Source organism: Macrobrachium nipponense, chromosome 7 (assembly GCF_015104395.2).
Source record: "Macrobrachium nipponense isolate FS-2020 chromosome 7, ASM1510439v2, whole genome shotgun sequence".
NCBI lineage: Eukaryota > Metazoa > Arthropoda > Malacostraca > Decapoda > Palaemonidae > Macrobrachium > Macrobrachium nipponense.
Window position 1 is genome coordinate 99085073 of NC_061109.1, and position 21123 is coordinate 99106195.

The following is a 21123-nucleotide window of genomic DNA, read 5'->3' on the forward strand; positions in this document are numbered from 1 at the left end:
ATAAACATACAATATTTACAATTACTGAGGGTTAGAAAGAATTAGGAGTCAAAAGCAATGTACTTTTCGCTAAATAGATTTGCCGTTTTCTTTAAATAAATTTCTTAACAACCACCTGCCAGAAGTTATTTTACGTTTTACAAAGGCACACGTTTCTTCTTTTGTGAAGTGTAGTATCGCCTGAGGAGGAATTTATACAGATTAGCAATAGTATAAAGCCAGCTAGCACATCTGCGTGGTCATAACATTGCGAAATCGTTGTGGTCACGTTACATTTCCATGTGAAATAAACGTAGATCTGTAGACTAGATATTACGTGGAAGCAACATAGAAATTTACGTGAAAAAGTCACCTCCTAACCACTAATATAGCACTTTGGAATAATGTTCTTGTAATGATATTGAAAGGTCTAAATTAAAAAACAGTACTCAATATTGACAAATTTATTCATTCAAAAATAGTATATGTCAATTAAGACATTTATAAACAAAAGGAAATGTTATATAATCAGGTACAGTTCATAATTAGCTGATATTGACAAAAAAAGAATTACATTCCAAGGCTGGGTATGAATATATACAAATATATATTAAAAGAAAAATTAGTACATTACAATTAAGGGTGGGTATATATATCAAAAGAAAAATATAGTACATTCCATGGCTGGGTATGAATATTTACGAATATATATTAAAAGAAAAATATGGTACATTCCATGGCTGGGTATGAATATTTACGAATATATATTAAAAGAAAAATATGATACATTCCAAGACTAGGTATAAATACATATGAATATATATTAACAGAAAAATAGAGTGCAAAATACAGTAACAAGAATAGTATATTCCATGGAAAATAATACGTATCAAGAAAAATTTAAATTCAGGGGCATAAATAGTATACAGACATTGATGGAAAAAAAATTCCAAGAAGAGTACAAAATATACATTAAAAAATAAAAAATTCCAAGTAGGCCATATATTAGAAATACAATATAGTACATGCCATAGTCAATGATGTGTTTTAAGAAAAACAATAATTCAAGGCCATAAATAGTACACAGCATACAAATATAGAGTATAAAATATATATTAGCAAAAATGGCACATTCCAAATAAGCCATAAATTGGTATAAAATAGAATGAGGAAAATAGTACATTCCATTTTCAAAGATATTGGTTAAAAAAAATTAAATTCAATGGCATAAATAGTACAATATACGAACATAGATGAAAAAAAAAAGTAATTCCATGAAGAACATAAAATATATACTAGCAAAAAACAGCAGTTTCCAAGTAGGCCATAAATTGGCATATAACAAAATATTTAGATTCCAGAGGCACTGATAAGTGTAAAGAAAAAAATGTAAACTCAAGAAAGGGTACAGATGATATACATACAAATATATTTGAACCAAAAGAATATTCCTGGAAGAGTATACAGCATATAAAAGCAAAAATAGGATATTCCATGGGCAATAATATTTTTGAGGGAAAAAAAAAGTTAGGCATAAATATAGTATTGTAGAAAAAAAATATTCATATTTCATGGGCTATACATATACTCTACTTGATCTCTCCTGGTAGCAGTTAGGAAATAAAAACTTACATTATGAATTATAAGATCATGAATTTTATCTTGCACAAGAAGGTTCTTTGGAGTGAGGTAGATGATGATTATGTGGTATAGAGTGGGAAGTATGATGGCAGGAGTGTGTGGGTGGAGGGCCTCATACTTTATGACCTTCCTGGGGCACTGAACCTTGCACTCTGTCTTGATTTAATCTGCGCCTAATTTTCTGAATCGGATGACTCTTGTGCTATTAAATAATTGGGTCTTTTAGGCCCTGGATCCTGTGGGAAGCGATACCATTACGATGCTAAAGTAGAGAATGTTGACTTTTATTAAAAGGAATCAAAATTTATTACAAAGCATATGAAAAAGAGGAGTTTTTATATGGGGGTTGTATGAGATGTTTAAGAAATATGTTTACCCTGACGACATCTCTAAAACAGGTAGTACTGGGAATAGGGAAGAACAGGCAAGAATGTGTGGAGTGGAAAGGATTTACCTGAGCGAAGCATGTGGAGTGATAGATAATAGGGCAAGACTGTTGGGAGTATTTATGCACAAGTGGAGTGAGAAGTAGAATGGAGAAGGGAATATGATGGATATCAAAGTGCTGCTTTCATACCAAAATGCATATTCTTTATTCCTTAATATTAAGCGATCAAGTTAAGGGAATACCAGAACATTAAGTCAAGCTCAATGCTTACCTTGTACTTTAGGCCACCTTTTCTTTTAGGGGCATGCTTCAGGGTTTCACTAATTTCATCTTCCACTTCGGATAATTTTGCCTTTCTGTAGTTTCTTAAGCATACTCCTTTGTGTAGAGGAACCAAAACATATGAATGTAAGCAAGATCTAATTTATATTTTAGAGAATTCAAAATATATCAAAGGTAGCAATATTTAATTGTTTTAAAAACAAAATTTTAAAAGTAATTTGTATTTTTCATAACTATACAAACCTGAGTTCTTTACTAAGGTTTGTATTTCTGTAGGCACAAATGTTACTTTATTACTTAAGATAATGCTGTAAGTTGATGTTGTAACAAAGAAATTCTGTACACTTACTGATGACAACTTTGAAGATAGGAAGATCAATAAATGGTAACTTTCCGTTTCTTCCCTTTAGACTATATGAGGACCACACACAATTGCTTCCAAGCTTTTTAATAATCCTAAGAACTGTGTCTCCAAGGCTATGCCCTCCTAACGATGACAAATACAGTGTCTGCAATATATAAGAAGAAAATCATAAAATTTACTTTTCTCATGCATAAAAAATAGCCTTACATCTATATCAAAGTATTGAGAACGGTTTGCTATAAATAATGGATGCCCCAAAGCACCTAGAAAAGCAATTCCTAATCTCCAAGATAATACAACTTGTTCTTACAATTTCTTTTTGAATGTTTCATCAGTTAACTTAGTGCACAAGTCATCCAGCTCCTCTAAACTGCACACGGGGGCTGGCAAAACATCATCCACATCTTCCCCTCCTGAACCTACCAGCAGAAGCTACAGACTGTAGTAGGTTAACATCAGCTGCTGATTTTCCTCAATTGTTTTGAGGCGTGCCAACATTGTAGCTCTGTACTCTGTCTCTAGCAGAAAGATTACAGTTTCAAATCAATTATTTTCCAAAGCAGAGGTGCTACAGTATATTCAGATATTGAGCACAATTTTCTTGTTGAAAAACATTTAATAAATACATGATGAAAAATATACCATACCTGCAGCCTCTGGCTCTGACACAGCTACACATCCTCTTAGACCTAAATCTTTAGATCTTGAAGATGTGGCTGAGAAAATTGATTATATATGAATATACTGTGTAATTTTAAGGTAACATATATTTCACAACATCCAAATTGAATGCACAATCAAATTACAGTTTAAAATAAAATTCAGTATTTCATGTTTAAAGGGATATTTGTACAAAAACATCACTACCTTCATCTGCAGCTTCAACTAGAGATAATCTGAAATAATTATTGTAAATCAGCTGTTGAATCTTTATAGAAATTCAGTAGAATGAGACAAGGTCAGTTTTAATTATCAGTCTATGAACGCCATATATCCAAGTTCCCTAAAAAAATTTTGCGAACAAAAGCACAATACTTGTACCTTTTGTTAAACTGGAGTTTTCCCTTAAACCTTTATGAGACCTCTGGAGTGGATTCTGTAAATGAATTAATATTCATTATTTTATGCCAACAATGCAACTCAAAATACATCTAATTCATATCATACATATAGTTTTAAAATACCTGATTTGTAGTTCTTTATACCGCATCAAATCCTCCTGTAAGGAAAGTGTTGAATGTAGTGGTAAAGGTTGGCAACTTAAATTTAGACAATGATCCAAGTTCCCCCAAGCCACCAAAACAACCCATGCCCCCCTACAAAAATTAAAACACTATACCTATTAAAAATACTTTCGAGTGAAGGTAGTTGGCTTGGTCCAACTTCATATAGATGATGCAACTGGAATAAACTATCACAGAACTTTGTAACTAAGAAGGATGTTTATTACCTTATCTAACCTATACTGAGCATAGAATATTTAACTGACCATGTTGTATTGATTAATCAACTCTAACATTAATTAGTAATTTGCTAATCACTATTTAATTCTTACTCAACACACCATGCCTCACCTTACTTATCAAAATTCTCTCAAAAGTTACAATAAAATGAAAACTAAAAGTGCATTAAAATTTTGCACGCAAGAAACACATCCTATCATTATGTAAAGCTATAGGGGTTACCAATCTTGCGTATTTCCTTCTAAGTAACTACTTAATATACTAATAAGCAATTGATATGGATTGTCATAACCGAAATCAGACCCACCAGCTTGTTTGGTTTCACGACATTTGCTGCATAATACTGGGAGCATTTTCCAAAAAAATAATTAAACTAGTAAAAATGTAGACTACTACAATATTTGCTTAAAACCTGGTGACAGGTTTCATCACAGCTTCAATCAACGCACTGCACATGAATGTAGCCCTTAACATTTCTAGCCCTATTTTACCATACCAGAAAAAGCATTAATCTTAGCTCATGAAGCAGTATACAGGAAGGGCAGCTCCTTTGGTTAAGTTACAAAATGTTAGGCTAGGTTATTTTACCTTATGAGAAGTCTAGGGTGGCTAAGCCCTCTAGTTATGTTGCAAAATGTTCAATAAGATCATTCTACATCATGGGGATGTCCAGTGGCCCCATGTTAGGTTAGGTTAGTTTACTTTATGTGAGGTCCAGTACACTAAGGGTTTCCAGTAAGCCAGCTAAGATTTTCAAGGAAGCCTATCCTTTCATTTGTTTATCATTACCCTAACATACCTTTGGAACTTTTATAGGTACTAGTTGGTTGGGAAGGGCCGGGTCAGCAATTGAAATGTGGGTAAATATTTACTACTACACAAGATTTGCAAAGAATAAAATAGGAAATATTGCTGGTGTATTTATAGTTACTTTGAATTGTTCTAATGCAAATGATTGAAGAAACCCATATTTTTAAAATTTTAACAGTATTAAAATTAATAAAGGAAAACAAACAAGAACACCAGCTAACCTAAGGTTCCCCACCTAACCTAACCTGGGAACCATATCCTTACCTACGTATTTAGTACCTACGGGGGGATCGGTCTATGCCATTCCCGTGTCCCACCTTTTGACTGTCATGCCTTAAAATTAGCCAAAGTCTCAATCCCTATGTTTGCTTCCATAAAAGAGACCTGCATTCCCATCGGTCCCCCTTACCGTTTGGATAGAGTTGTACGGCATAATTCTCCCAAGTGATCTACCCCTTACCGTGGCATAGAGCTCAAAGGTAAATTCTAAGTCAGTTACAGCCGACCCTTAAAAACCAATGTTAAATTGTTAATAAGCAACCAAAATACTATAGGAAACTGCAATTTCTCAAGAAATACCCACTATGTTTCAGATACTATGTACTTAAGATTAACCAAGCCTACAGGCAGCTTCACTCTAGTTCTTTTAACTCCTAAAACCTATGTGCAACATTTAGCTAACTTATTGCTTTACATGCTATGTTATACAGGACAAAAATTCATACTAGCACTAACAAAACCTATATACATATATGGTATATACATATACACACCTTAATTTCCTTAAGAAAAGCACTTTAGAAACACCGTAACGGAATTCAGAAACAGTTGCCGGGATGGATTATGGGGAGTGGGGACGCATGGAGAAGACCTCAATTTGAATTTGATCTCATGTAAAGTCTTTGCAACGGCGCTTCTTGAAAATATTCGTTCGGCGAATACTATACAGAAATCGAACCTGGTGTGGTTATGTCTTTCAAGATTCATTTTAAGTTTACTCGTAAACCAAAGGAGATTGAGGTGAAATATTTTTGTCTTTCTGTAATATTAGCATCCCAAAGAAATGTGCTAACTATAAGAATTTAACCTAAATATAGACAAATAAAAATGGCATAAATTTAAAACTGAGACAATCGTTTGATTACTCCTTGGTTCAAGAGAAGAGCAACAGAATAGAACAAACCAAATCAACATGTTATGAAAAATTCTTCATATGCTCTTGATTCAATCATTCTTGCCTAACGAAATTACAGAAGTTGATAGTGAAACAAGACGTTATAACAACGTGATACGTACGTCTAACAACAACATCGTAATGCAAAAATTATAAGGTATCCAGTAAAGTTTTTTATCATCATAACACATAGCAAAATATATTCTTACTACAATCTACACTCATATAGCCTTGTCAGGCAGATGACTCTCTCACCGTAGAAACTACGTGGCACTTTGGTAGAAATTAATGTTCACCTTATTTTCACTTTAACGCAACGCGAAAATAGCATGAAAAATAATATCCACATTATTTCACTATTTTGCAACGTGGAAATAGCGTGGTGTGTTTGCCGCGCGCGCGCGCTAGCTAGCTGGAGGTAGTTACATGATTGCAACTGATTGCAAGGTATATTCATTCACAAACCGCCGCCACGGTAGTTGGCGGTTACTAAAGCCCAGCCACAAGGTGTACACAAAATCCCTGACTTTGGCCCTTTATAACTCTTTAAATATCCAATTGACCGGGATGAAATTCTGGCTTAAGAGGAGGTTCTCCACTTAGGTTACGTATCGTGCCCAGTTCAATAGGAATCCTTTTAGACGTTCCGGAGATCAAGATATCGATTTTCGGCATTCAGGTGATGCGGTAGGGGGTTCGAGGAACCTAACAAATTTCTAGACTCTAGAGCAGTGGTTCTCAACCTTTATATGACCACGCCCCCTCTAAGAGTCGGTCCTTCCTTCCACGCCCCCCCTTGCATATGTGAGTAGAACTCCCTCCTAGACTTAAAAAAAAAAAAGAGAAAAAGAAGGTGTTTCGAGGGATAGGAAGGGAAGGTCAATAATTACAAAACAATAAGCCCAATGAGCCTAACTAGAGTAGAAGACTCTAGGAAAGTAACGTTATAAGGCGAAACTTTTGCATTCTTTCATAGACTTCTGAATATCAGTTCCTCATTCATTAAGAGAATAACGTATATAATCAGAGAACTTTTTTAATCATTTTTCCCTAGGGCTCGCGCCTCCCCTGGAAATTGCTGACGCCCCCCTAGTGGGGCGCGCCCCCTAGGTTGAGAACCTCTGCTCTAGAGCAATAGCGCTAATAGATACAACCGTGATATTTCTGAGTGCATATTCTGGAGGGGTGCCTTTCAGAGGTTGGTTTTTGAAATAGCGAAACCTTAAAGTTTCAGTAGCCCTATTCCATTCAAACTGGCCAACAGTATTCAAATTTCATGATAAGGTATGGACTGTGACAACATTAGAAGAGACGCCGTTTTATTCGTCAGTTATTTTACATAATTTTTTTCTTTAATCCAGATAAGAATAAAGTATTTCTGATTTTTCCAATACTATATTTCAATTAACAAACCCCTTTTCTTAACAATTTTTGTGTTTACGGATGTCAATTTACTCTTGAGCTGGTGTCAGAATGATCATCACTCTTGAGAGGTTTGCAGTAGCGAGCGGATGTGAGACTGACAGTGTAGCTACAAGGTTGTCGACAAGTTTCAAGTTATCCCCTTCATTAACGTGAAGCAAAGGTTTGTTCAATTAAGTTTTAAGTCTAATTTAATATATTTATTTGAAAAGTATTAATGATAGTTTTTAAAAGCGACGATTTTCCTGCATTTCGAGGTGAGAGAGCCGTCTTCCTGGAGTAGCCAAACGGTAGAGTATTCCCAAGTTGAGAAATTTAGTACCACTAGCACCTGTTATGATTGATGCTTTTACATCTGTTTCATCTATTCTAATAGGTGCTTTTACATCTGCCTGTTAATAAAATTTTACGTTCTTTATTGTGGCTCTTGATGATTGAAATAGTATTTTTACGCAATGCATTTTTATTGTAGACAGCTCGTTATTAGGCCTATTGTAAAATATCAGTGACATGTTGTGCAAGGCTAAGACAGGTATCGATTAATGCTTGGAAAGTTGATTCTGTTCATCTTTCGATCTTGAAAGCATAGAATTAAGTTAATTTTCTCAATTCCACTTCGATCTGAGGTCATCTATATCTGATATCGTGGTATTGTGTTCAATTTCCTTCTTTCTTTTCCTTAAGGTCTAAAACCCGAAACTTTGAGGAAATGCATTGTAGCACTATCAAGTTACTAGGGCTCGATAATCTTAGGCATTAGCGTTTAGCATAGTTTTTTTTATCCACTTTTAAAGGGGCCAATTTAATGATAAAACATTAATCAAGGTAAGGAGGTATCTCAGGATGTCAAGGAAAAATGCGATGACGGGAACGGAGCATAAAACCCATTCTTACGACATGTCAAATCTGTTTTACGGTTTTCATATTTTCGTGTAGAGGTAAAACTTGGCCACCCATGTATTTCGATCAAGAAATCCAAATGATGACCCTAGCCCTACAGGAGGAGGGGATCATATTATACCACAGTAGTAGCTAACATTGCCAATCAGACTACAGCTGCTCTCTCTCTCTCTCTCTCTCTCTCTCTCTCTCTCTCTCTCTCTCATACTACAACACTGACGGTATTGAGCAATGGCGCTTCCCTTCGTTATGTTAACTCGCCAGATTAGAGAAGCTTTATTATATTAACAGTATTTTTCTTCTTGTTCTACAAATATGTATTATTTATATAGCAGAAGAGAGCTTTTACGTTGTGTATGATAATGGGAAAGCCCCTTTCTCGCTAGAGAAAGACCACTGTTCGAAAACCAATTAGTGTACTTCAAACATGATGGTGAGCCCTTACAGGCATCATGGTATTAAACTAGACCTACAAGAAACATACTAATAAGTGTCCGAACAGGCACGCTAACCTATTCCACCCAACTTGTAATGCGAGTAGGCCTAGGCTAGCCTAGAATGTGACCTAATCACAATGCGGATATGAATAGACCGTTAATAGAATCTCCAACTCTTATCTGTAGTACATAGTTTAATTTCTATTTCTTTATTATACATCAACCGCCATGATACAGCGTTGCTGCTTGTCATGCAGGTTCAGACATGTCAAAGTCACCACGCTTCCAGTTTTGATCGGTTATTTATTAGACATGCCTTGTATAATACACACACGCACATGCAAACGCACACAATCATATATATATATATATATATATATATTATATATATATATATATATATATATATATATATATATACATATATATATATATATATATATATATATATATAGTAGAGAGAGAGAGAGAGAGAGAGAGAGAGAGAGAGATGCAGAGTAGCAGAGAGGCAGCACAGCAGCGGATACAGAGGCTGTGCAGCAGAGAGGCAGCACAGCAGCGGGTACAGAGGCGGTGCAGCAGAGAGGCAGCACAACAGCGGGTACAGAGGCAGTGCACCAGTGGGTAAAGAGCAAGCCACAGCAGCGGGTACAGAGGCGGTGGCCGGCGTGCGGTAACGAGGCGCGTGCAGGAGAGAGGCAGCCCCCACAGCAAGCGGGAATAACAGAGGCGGTGCAGCAGAGAGGCAGCACAGCAGCGGATACAGAGGCGGGGCAGCAGTGGAAAGAGAGGCGGTTCAGCAGAGAGGCGTTACAATAGAGGCAGTACAGCAGCAGGTAGAGAGGCTGTGCAGCAAAGAGGCAGTACAGCAGCAGGTAGAGAGGCGATGAAACAAAGAAGCAGTATATCAGAGGGCAGGATATCCATCACCAACACCCAAGAGATGTATCTCAGGAAGTACCAATGCTAACAGGGGTAGCTTTTCGTCATATCTTCCCAGAGGGCACCCAACAACAAGGTGCATTAGTTAATGACAAGCCTCTAAAATGCCCGCCAAAACACACACACACACACACACACACTAGGACTCCACGGATACACTGGCAGTTGCCGTTATCGGCCAAGTTCTTTCCTGTAAAGAGCCGAGTACTGATCTCGTGAACACAACCCACTGTCCACGACACACCTACCTTAGGAGAAAACACAGGCGCTGAACAGCCCCGTCCAAGTGCAGGTCAAGAAAGAAACAAAATTCATGGGCGAGGTGTCAATGACAAACAACAATCCCCTGTTGGGAGGGAAAAGGCCCTAGTCAGTTATTCGAGGCTCAAAAGAAAAACTGGTGAATATTTTTCCGTTTTTGTCTTCTGTAGATGGTGCTAGTTGCCTATATTGTAGTTGCAATTAGTTTTCGATAAGAAAAAATCTCCATTCCAAACTCACTGATTCTTCCGATGAACCTGGCTGTTCCTACTGCAAGATATTCGGCAGTATGAGGACAGATCATGATCGTTCATCATTATATCTTCTGAAAACTGTAGTTAAGAGCAATAAAGCGTTTGCAGCCTATTATATGTATTACAGAGTATGAATACGATTTGGGATAGGATGCCTTCACTAGAACACTTCCCTTTATTCGCAACGATGAAGCTTGAGGGTAGTTTCCCTAAGATTGCATAACAGCTCCACGTGCAATACTATAGTAGCTGCCATAGTACCATACCTTATCAAGAGACTGATAAATGCCAGCCAGCTCAATATGCCTGTTACCTTGTACTGATATTCAGTTGAGCAATAAATGGCATAAGCCAAATATTAATTGTTTTCTAGTTTGTATGCGGGATTTCTCTGCGATGAAATGTTAAGAGTCCCTCTGTGGGTAGATTTGGATGACCATGAATGAAGGCTTTACGATAGTAGTCGATTTCGAATGCTTTTGTTATATTTTTTATGGCATCCTTTCTTGCTTCACTTGCTATGTGACTATTTGGTGTTTATTGAGAGAGCAACTTTTTTTCTCCTTTAACAAATTCAGTATTTTAATGTCCAACGTTTGCCTAGTATTTCACCATTGACCATTTAACCTCAGATTTCTGCGTCTGACATTATTCTGTAGGAATAGTCACAATCACTGTCATTAATGTTTATGTCTGCCACACAGATGGTGTGTTGAATTGAATTTGTTTAGAATATTCTAATTATTATCGTGGAAAGCATGATTATGCGTACATACATACCCCTACTTTGGTAGTGCAGATGAAGAAAAGGATATTTTTTGTTTTTTTTTATAAAAACAATAACGGAACCTTGGGCAGTTATGGGTAGATTCTGAATGGAATCTCAAGTAGCACTGACGCGGTTAATAACGCATGGAGGCCAGGAACTTGGGAAGAAAAACGAATAGGGAATGAAAGCGATAAACGCGTAGACGGGGAAAAGCAGCTTAGGCTCCTTTGTGGCGCTTTGCAAGTTTGAGTTTAAACTGCACTGACTTCTTTGTTTCGTGAAATCATAAAGGACTATTATATGCTTGTAGTTGACAAGCCAACTTTGCGTTGGCTTTGATATGACAATAGCCAATAAACGTTTCAAAGGAAAGCAAGTTAGGTATTGGAAGAGGAAATCAAATTGATTTGCTACGTAGAATAAGGCCGGTGATGGTGGCTGCCAGCCACAAGGCCCATTGGCAGTAAGTGACGGTGTGATTTATTTCTTGAATTATCATAAATTTGGTAACTTTATATGGAGAATGTGATTGATAATGTATGTTTAAATGTAAGTTACTCTCGCTTTAAGTGTGCTTGCTCTCATGGCGTATGAAATAATAAGTTGGTGTCGTGAAGATTGCTTAATCAGGAATCACTCGTTTGAGAAATATTTTGAATTTAAAATAGTTCAGTAAAGGTTTGCCAAGCAGGAGATAAACAAATTTATATCTCGGAGTTGTATACACAGTAACTCCATATCAACCTATTTGTGGGTATTCAGTCTTCTTTTGTCGAAAAATGTACGAGTAAACACACACACAGACATACATGCGGACGCACACACCCACACTGACATACAGTCACAAAGTTTTCACTTAAACCTTCGACGAATGCTATCACTCACATTTTCATGAAGTTTTATGAATCCAGCAGAGAGTACATCGGTGCCCAGTAGCCTCAGTGAGTCTATGACAAATGCAGTACATGCATCTGTACCTTTGATGTATCGAGAGAAGGTCAATATTGTTCAAGGATTAATTCATCATTCTCGAAACGATTAATAAGCGATAAGTTGTATGTCACCTAATTACTAATCCGTATGGTTTTATGTACAAGTCCATAAGCAATTTAAATGACCGAAAATCTTTGTGATTTACGGACATTCATAAAAATATAACAATTCAAAGAAAAGCAGAAATGCCCATTGTCATGTAACTGGGGATTTTTACATAGATAAACACGATAAATAAAGAATAGGAAGTCATTTTATGAACCATGATAAGCCAGAGAATAAGTGGAACAGATATTTTGAAGAAATGCGAAAGAAGGACCCAAGGGCTGTGCTTCATGGTGGATAATTAAAGGACGTGTTAATACCTGTATTCGTCGGAGGAGGAAAAAATTCCGAGAAAATGTTGAATAATGGGGATGCCGTGAACTTCTTTTTAGATGATTCGAAAGCCGGGTGCCGGAGAGATAGCTATTTTTACTTAAGTAAAAGGGAAAGGAAAACATATAGAGACGTGAGAATTATCTAAGCAATAAAGTTATGGGAAAGGATCCTGGACAGGAACCTAAGAAATGAACCAATACAATAGATTATGCTGTTTTGTTTCAATGCAAGAGATGGATACCTACTCTGGGTTTCACAGACAGTGCAATCACGTTTTTTGGCAATAGCAGCTGTAGCAAACACTCGTATCAATATGAGAGTTTGCTATGGTGTGTTACACCCAGTGCCGTAATTTATAAGAGTATCATGAATCACTAATTGTGAAGAATAAAGACACTTGTCCCTGTGGCAAGAGGCAAAAACTCTATTACCCAGAAAGGGATACGAACACAACAGCATAAAAAAAGCTCCGCCTACCCTCTCCCTCCACCTCTAGCCCCCTCCTTCTTCCTTCCCTCACCTGCCCCCTCCCCCCTTCTCTCTCTCTCTCTCTCTCTCTGAAGGTTGCTTCAGTTTGAACTTTTTTTTTATGATTTTTTCTCTATCTGTCTATCTCTCTAATAATCTACATTGCTGTATATTTCTAATGAACCAGTCGGCTGTCATCTGCCAGTTGATTGATTTATTTATGCATTGATCCGCACATAAAATAAACATTCATGACTTAAAAATATATGGATGGGTATAATCGAGGCTTTACTGTAATGAATATCCGGTAGAAAGGCTTAATTTGTTTTTTGTAACACAGAGTAACTGTAACCAGTTACCTATTCAAACCAATCTGAAGGCAATTGGCGGTTTTCTCTTTGCTAAAAAAAGTTAAAAAGTTGCGAGACAAACTCATTTCTGCGACCATGCCGACAGTTCTGTTCCGAGGTGGCCATCTCTTCTTCACCTTCGTAATAGTCCGGGGCCCAAACCCTTGATTTTTGAGGAACCTGGTTTTGCCGGATAAAGTTTTTTTCTCTGCTGTTTCTTGCAGCCTCGGGGTAGCTCTTTAAGATTTAGGGGGGTGCCCATTCGGTGCCCAGTCATATCCCTTGAGCATTTCGAGATATTGTTGGACGCGCCTATAATCGAAAAAAATAATTTTGTATTTCTCATTAAATTATATCCTCCTGGGGTGTAGGTATTTTGCTATTGCTTTCTGTATACTAATATTTTACAAAATATTTACTACGTATATTTTAAGCCATAAAATTGATAAAAGAAAACTATTTATTTTATACTGAAATTTCATGGGTACAACACAAAACTTAGCATGGAGCAGGGTCATCTTTCACAGCCCAAGACGAAAGCTGTCTTCTTACCTTTGATTTACATGAAACCCTCCGATCCAGATGCAATGTTGACCGCCATGATGAGGGTGAAAGAACTTACAGCTCAATCAGGCCAGATATTCAGCGTCTTGACGAGCGACCAACAACTCTACAGAGTTGCTGTGCAGATTTCATGGGACTAGCCGGAAATTTTCAAAGATATGTACCTTCGTCTTGGTGGGATGCATGCTCTGATGAGCTTTGTGGGGGCCATTAGGTCATTGATGACTGAAAGTGGGCTTATTGATGTTCTTTCAGAAGTGTTTGGAGGGGTTCCTAACATGCTAAGCGGCAAAAAGTTCCCTCTATACGTTCGTGCCCTTCGAATGATGGCGGAGGAGGTGATCCGCAGCCTGATCATTAGTCATCATTTCACGACTGCAGATGACATGATGAAAGCGTTAGATCAGATTACCACTGAGAGTAGGACAGTGAAACTGTGGGTTGAGATCTTGGTTAAGCCTGTATTGCTGATGATGACGTATTTCAGTGCTGAACGCGAGGGTGACTGGCTTCTTCATCTGGTGACATTCTGAAAGATACTTCCGTATTATTTTGCAGTGGGTCACGTCAATTATGCTTGGTATGGTCTATGCTATGTCCGTTCCATGGACAAACTCCCATCCCATGTTGAGCGCCTCTTCCTGAAAGGACTACACATCACGCGCCACGTACGTGGTATTTGGAATGGACTCTAGAGTGACCAATTCATAGAATCGACCTTCATGAGGTACGGACATAGTTCAGGAGGGATCATAGGCATAACACCTTAGCAGAATCCACTGAAAATATGGGCACTTAGTCGTCACATCTGCTGCAGGATGGAATCCCAGATGCTAGAAATGGAAGGGGAGACGGAGGCCAGCAGGATCCAGTTGCACCACAAAGAGGAGGGCAAGTCAAGGATTCAAGCTGATAGAAAGGACAGGGATGGACTTCGAAGTAAACTTGACTAGAGCATGGATCCCCTTGACCCCAAGCAGCATCCAGATGGAAGCATTGTCAACATTGTCAGTGGGAAGATAGCCCCAGCATCTGTCAACATCGAAAACTCAGTACTGATCAGAGAGGGAATGTTGAAAGGTTTTGAGAAGACTTGGCCAGGAGGGTTTTACAGCTCAATCTCCAAGAAAGTGGAGACTATGGCAGCATCATGCACGTCTGTCAAGATTGGTGCCTCAGAAGTGTATGATCTGAATGCCATCTACTCAAGAGTCATTGCATTGTTATCTAGTGACTGAGAGATTGATGTCTTCTCTTATGAGCTTGCTCCTGTCCTAACGGCATTGTTCACGAAAAATGGAATGAGGATTGGTAGATCAAAGTCCACACTCAAGAGGTTGCTCCAGGTAGAAGTCTCTCGAAGGAATACTGGTAATGCAGATGTCACTGTCATAGATGGATCAGCCCTTCTTTGGACTATACATTGGTTTACGGATGGTTGCATAGCTGATTTCGTTGTGAATGTCAAGAAAAGGATAGCTTCATATTTAATCAATAATGCCATCTACCTCATCTTCGACAGGTATCATGAGTATAGCATTAAGTCCACAACACGAGATGGAAGAGAGACAGGAGTTACACGGAAACATCACCTTCTTCGAACAACAAAGTTGCCTGCCCAGAAGGTTGTCCTGTCTTCAGTTGTAAACAAGAAACAGCTGATTCAAATCCTATTTGATGAGCTGACTCAAGATAGACTGTTCCATCTGCAGAGTACCAGAGAACACAAGTTGGTTGTCACAGGCAAGGATAGTTGTCACCTTCAAGTCAGAAACGAAGAAAGAGAGACTCGGTACGATCTGGAAACCCACCAAGAAGAGGCTGATATAATCATAGTTCAGCCAGTCTTGCATTGTGTTGGGGAGGCCAGGCAAATTGCTGTTATCACTGACGATACTGATGTTTTCGTTCTGCTCCTGTATCACTACCAAATGGCAGGAGTGGGAATGCCACTTACCATGGAATCACCAAGCAAGAAAGGGCAATGTTGGACATCAAGGCGACACAGGCTCAGCATAGGGACATTATGAAGAACCTGTTACCAGTACATACTATACCAGGATGTGATACCACGGCTTGCTACTTCGGCATTGGTAAAGGAACAGTAGTCAGAATCCTGAAAGACGGATGTGACCCATCAGCTATCGGAAATGTTGATGCATCCCTCCCAGAAGTGATTGCTCAAGCCACTCGTTTCATTTCAGCTTGTTACGGGTTCAAGGAAAGCCGAGATATGTCACACACCAGACTGCTTGTATGGTGAAACAAGAGTGGGAAAGGCCACACGTCTTCTCCCGATTTAGCTGCCCTACCACCTGCGAGGGAGGCATTCATCGAAAATGTCAAGAGGGCACATTTTCAGACAGTCTTATGGTGATCAATCGATGCCAACCCAGAGCTAAGGCCAGAGGAATACAGATGGAAGAGGGACACAGCAAACAAGACACTATGCCCCACTTCTTTACCAGACAACACAAAACCTGCCCCTGACTACATATTAGAAATTATCAAATGTGGCTGCAAAACTGATTACCCTCCTAGCACCAAGAAATGCAGTTGTAGGGTTAAAGGTTTACCTTGCACCATGTTTTGTGCATGCTTCAGTGTCGGGTGTTCGAGACGTCAGTAGCCTGAATTTAGATTGAAAGGGTTTCTCAATCTGACTTTCTGGCAACAGATTTCGGGACTTCTCGGCAAGAGGGTTCAAAATAAAAGATCTCTTCCATATACCATGTAGATAGCTAGCATTCTTCTTCGGCCAGTTAAAAATATTGCATGAAAGTAAAGTTGTCGGATTTTTCTTACTTGAAATGACTAGAAAAGGATTAATTCACTTTAGTTTACATCTAGACTTGATGTTGCTGATTGTATTGTATGAATTAATATCAGAGACAATAAACTGAGTGCATTTGATCTGAACTTTTAACATGAAAATATGGAAAAAAAGATGTTTATGAAAATATGGATTTTTTTCTCATTATTTGGACGTGTCCGATAGAAAGGGCTTAATATCTCGAAATGCTCAAGGGATATGACTGGGCACCCCCTTAAATCTTAAAGAGCTACCCCCAGGCTGCAAGAAACAGTAGAGGAAAAAACTTTATCCGGCAAAACCAGGGTCACCCCTCTGGCCTCTGGGCCCTGGACTATAATACAAGTCTATACCTGATGCCCGAGTCCAAATGAGAATTGCCAAAAAGGTAACCAAAGACAAGTATAACAGTCGCTTTACCACCAATCATAGTGTCTATTGTTCTACTACTCCACCATACATTCATATTTCTCTCACCAATAACCATTTACAGTACCACTACCACACAAACACACCAAACAGAGAGGGAGAGAGAGATGAGCGGATCAGTGCATAAATTAGTCAACTGACAGGTAACAACCGAGTGAATCGTTAGATATATACACCAGTGTAAACTATTATTAGATAGATAAATAGAAAAAAACCGTACAAAATATGTTTAAACTGAAGTAACTTTCAGAGAGAGAGAAAGAGAGAGAAAGAGAGTGAGGAGCGGATCACTGCACAAATAAATGAGGCAACCGACTGGATCGTTACATATATAGAACAATGTATATTATTAGATAGAAAAAAAATCATGCAAAATAAGTTTAAACTAAAGCAACTTTCAGAGAGAGAGAGAGAAGGGAACTTGAGGGAAAGAAGGAGAGGGTAGGCGGAGCTTTTTACTGTTCTGTTCGTATCCAATTGTGGTTAATTGAGTTTTTGCTTCTTTGTCCAGGGACAAGTGTCTTTATTCTTTAGAGTTAGTGATTCGTGATACTTTTATAAATTACGGCACTGGGTTTAATACACTGTAGCAAAATCTCCTACTGATACAAGTGTTCGTTGCAGAGTTATTGCCAAAAAACGTGCTTGCACTGTCTGTGAAACCCATAGTAGATATAAATTTTTCCCTTGGTGGAAAATAGGAGGAAAGGAAAGTTCCACGACTGGTTTTTACTGCTTGAGGTACCTTTAAAAAATAAAGAGAGAGAGAGAGTAAAGCCCGATCTCGTTAAAATTTCCTTGCTGAGACTCTCTCTCTCTCTCTCTCTCTCTCTTCTCTCTCTCTCTCTCTCTCTCTTCATAATATTCCCGCTGAATTCACATACGAGGTTCTTCATGTGCCTTATCCCTTGACCTTTGTACGTGCACTGACGTTTAATCATGAAACCAATTCTGATTATTGCCCCGGCCTTAATAGATTTCTTTTGATATAAGTATGGGATGAACTTGTATTCACGATTGATAATTTTATTAATCTTGCAATGCCTGAATACTTTCCCAATTAGCACGAGACTAACTGCTGAGACTCAGGGTTGCCGTTTTGAGGAATTTCGTCGAATAGTGTGGCTTTCTGGTGACATCTCCGTGGCTTTTCCGACCACAGGCCACGTCGCTGTGGAATAAAATTCCACGGAACTGAAGAAAAAAATTCTACACTTTGCCTTTTTAGATTTTATTATGAAAATAAAGCTATAAAACACTATATTTCTGCATGTGACAGGTCTAAAATGAATGAGAAAACGTATAATTTACTGTATATCGATTTACAATATCATTGACCTCCTAAGTATGTGAAAAAACTTTTGTTGAAAGTTTGTGAAGCACTCGCCTAAAAAGTGCCTTCATGAGCTGAGAGGACAGCGGAATTGAAGCTCACGAACGTTCGCTTCCGTCTACGATTTCTTTGAAAATCAGAACTGCGTATGGTAACACTGCTAAAAGCCACTGTTGTGAAGAAAAAACGGCAACGCTGCGGCAGTGCTGACTGGTATCTTGTAGTACTATGAGCGTTCTCAGTCTAGGGCAGGGTCTAATTCTAATATGATCTGTAGACGCAAAACCCCAAAGGAACGCCCGCTCCTACATCACCTTTCCTACGGCCATAGTCGTCTCGAAAGCCTGCTGCTTTGCCCCCATAGAAAGCCTGGTTCTCGTACTTGTTCAGAGTACCTAACTGCTAGCATCGCTTTAATGGTTTCTTTAAGAAATTAGTTTCCATTCTAGACAATGCCTTGCCAAGGATTCCGAGGGGGTGAGTTGTTTACATATGTGCAGTAAATATGTTTTTTAAAAATTTTAATTGCTATTCAGGTTCTTGGTCTCTCGTCCGTTTTTCTTCCTCTTAGATCTGGATATCAATTGTTTGGAATTTACTTTGCAAGTTGATCTTTTAGACTGTTACTTTCAGCAGTTTGAGTGTGACGAAAAATGATAATGGTATTTAATGTACTATTCAACGTTCCTGCTACTGTCTAACAGTATGACCGAAGAAATTTAATTATTTCCCAAAAGATTTGCTTATGCTGATCTATATTTCATTCACTGGAAAAATCATTAAATATTAATGCTTGCAAAATTGTCGTTTAGTATAGGCCTTCCTTTACGTAAAACAATTATCAGGGTCAGATTTGTGCAACAATTCGTAATGTTCTGGAAAGTGCATATACATACATCCATATATATATATATATATATATATATATATAATATATATATATATATATATAATATATATATAATATATATATAGATATATATATATATATATATATATATAATATATATATATTATATATATATATATATATATATATATATATATATATATATATACATATATATATATATATATATATATATATATATATATAAATATATATATTACCAGCGAAGGGAGTCGCCCGCCACTAGCTTTAATATTTGGTATGCATTTTAGCCATAGTGTAAGGTGAGCTGGTAACCTTCAGTCTCTTCTCTCTCTCTCTCTCTCTCAACCTCTCTCTCTCTCTCTCTCTCTCAAAGTCAAACGATCACTCTCTTTCTCTCCATTCCATCATGTCATTAAATTAGAGTCGGGGCTACAAAAATATATACATTTATTCGAAGTAAGGTACTAGATGAATAATTCACGTTCTTACAGGGTAATTAATGGAATGATAATAGTTCAAGTCTCACAGACAACTAACTCAGATAACCCCCAGTATTTAAATGTCTTATTCAGTAATTAGTCACTCCAATTATCTCTTCTCCAAAATACAGTCCCCTCACTAGGACACTCGGCCCCCTAGGACACTCGGTCCCCTCACTAGTTCCGCCTGTTTAAAAGACAGGAGAACATACTCGTAAGCACACACACAATTGTAAAGACAAAGTCAAAAGATTAAATGAAATGGAACATCTTTACAAAATGTCAAACAGACAACAAGCCATCCCTTTGGCTAAAGCATGATAACACTTACCCATCACAGCTTGGAAAATCACTTAAACAAAAATACATTATAGAGGCATCCAGGCTCTTTCTCCCCAAGGCAGCCGTCTCCCTAGTTCTTGGCTAAACCATGCCGTTATGAATGGACATAGCTCGTACACGTACACATGAATTCACAATCTTCGTCAACGCCCCAATTAACTGGTCACAGCCAGTTTTCAAAGGCACCTTGAACAAGCCCTCACGAACTCACATACCCACAGAACGAACAATGACCTGCTTAAGTAAGCATCTTCGTAGCACACCATCCCAGAAATGATTTATCAGCTTTCTCCAGGTTGTTGCTCGAACTCTGTCTCCATGGGAAGTTAAATATGATGAATCTGTAAATTCCTCCTTTTTTCAGAATAGCTAGGCCACTACCCTGGCTAGCCCCTGCCTAGCCATAGCTCAATTAAAACAGCTTATATGTATAAAAAAACACATTGGCTGGCTCAAAACACACATCTCTGGCAGCACAAAGTAATGTCTAACACGCTTCATCTCCAATAACACTTGGGTGTATAAACTTTTCTCATTTTGGATTCTTGAATATCCCTCTTTGTCTGCAGCTTCCTGCACAGACGTAGCAAGCTATAGAAAGGCGAAATTTCCCCCAGCAGAAGACGTCCAACGGCTTCTGTAGACCCAAAAGCGCTGTAGAACTCTGTAGACTCGTAGAAACTCTCGTAATTAGGCAGACGACAGCAACATCTCTGCACGGCTTGTGGGCGTCTTGCTAGCGTCGGGGAATGACAATTATGGTGTGTTTAAGTATGTCAATCAAGTCATCGGTCAATCAAAAAAGAAATTAACCCCAGACATACTACTTCTACCAAATAATGACCTCAAAAATTCAGAAATACTAACTGAACATCTCCCAATTAACTCCATTTAATATGACTACTAAATTATAAGTCATTATCACAACTCCTCAAAGAAAATATTAAGTTTTCTAACTTAATTCTCCAAACTCACACACTAACACACACAATCCAAAACTCACAGCAACTCC

The 21123-nt window shown here is 38.0% G+C and overlaps 1 long non-coding RNA gene across 1 annotated transcript; it reads right to left on the reverse strand.

Moving 5' to 3' along the window:
* Positions 1-572: 572 nt before the first annotated feature.
* On the reverse strand, positions 573-5773 carry LOC135217123 (uncharacterized). Its single transcript, XR_010315055.1, has 6 exons — positions 5701-5773; positions 3302-3750; positions 2965-3172; positions 2640-2799; positions 2280-2386; positions 573-1856 (listed from the first exon to the last, which is right to left on the reverse strand). It is a non-coding gene; the product is annotated as an uncharacterized LOC135217123 (long non-coding RNA).
* Between the last annotated feature and the right edge of the window lie 15350 nt (positions 5774-21123).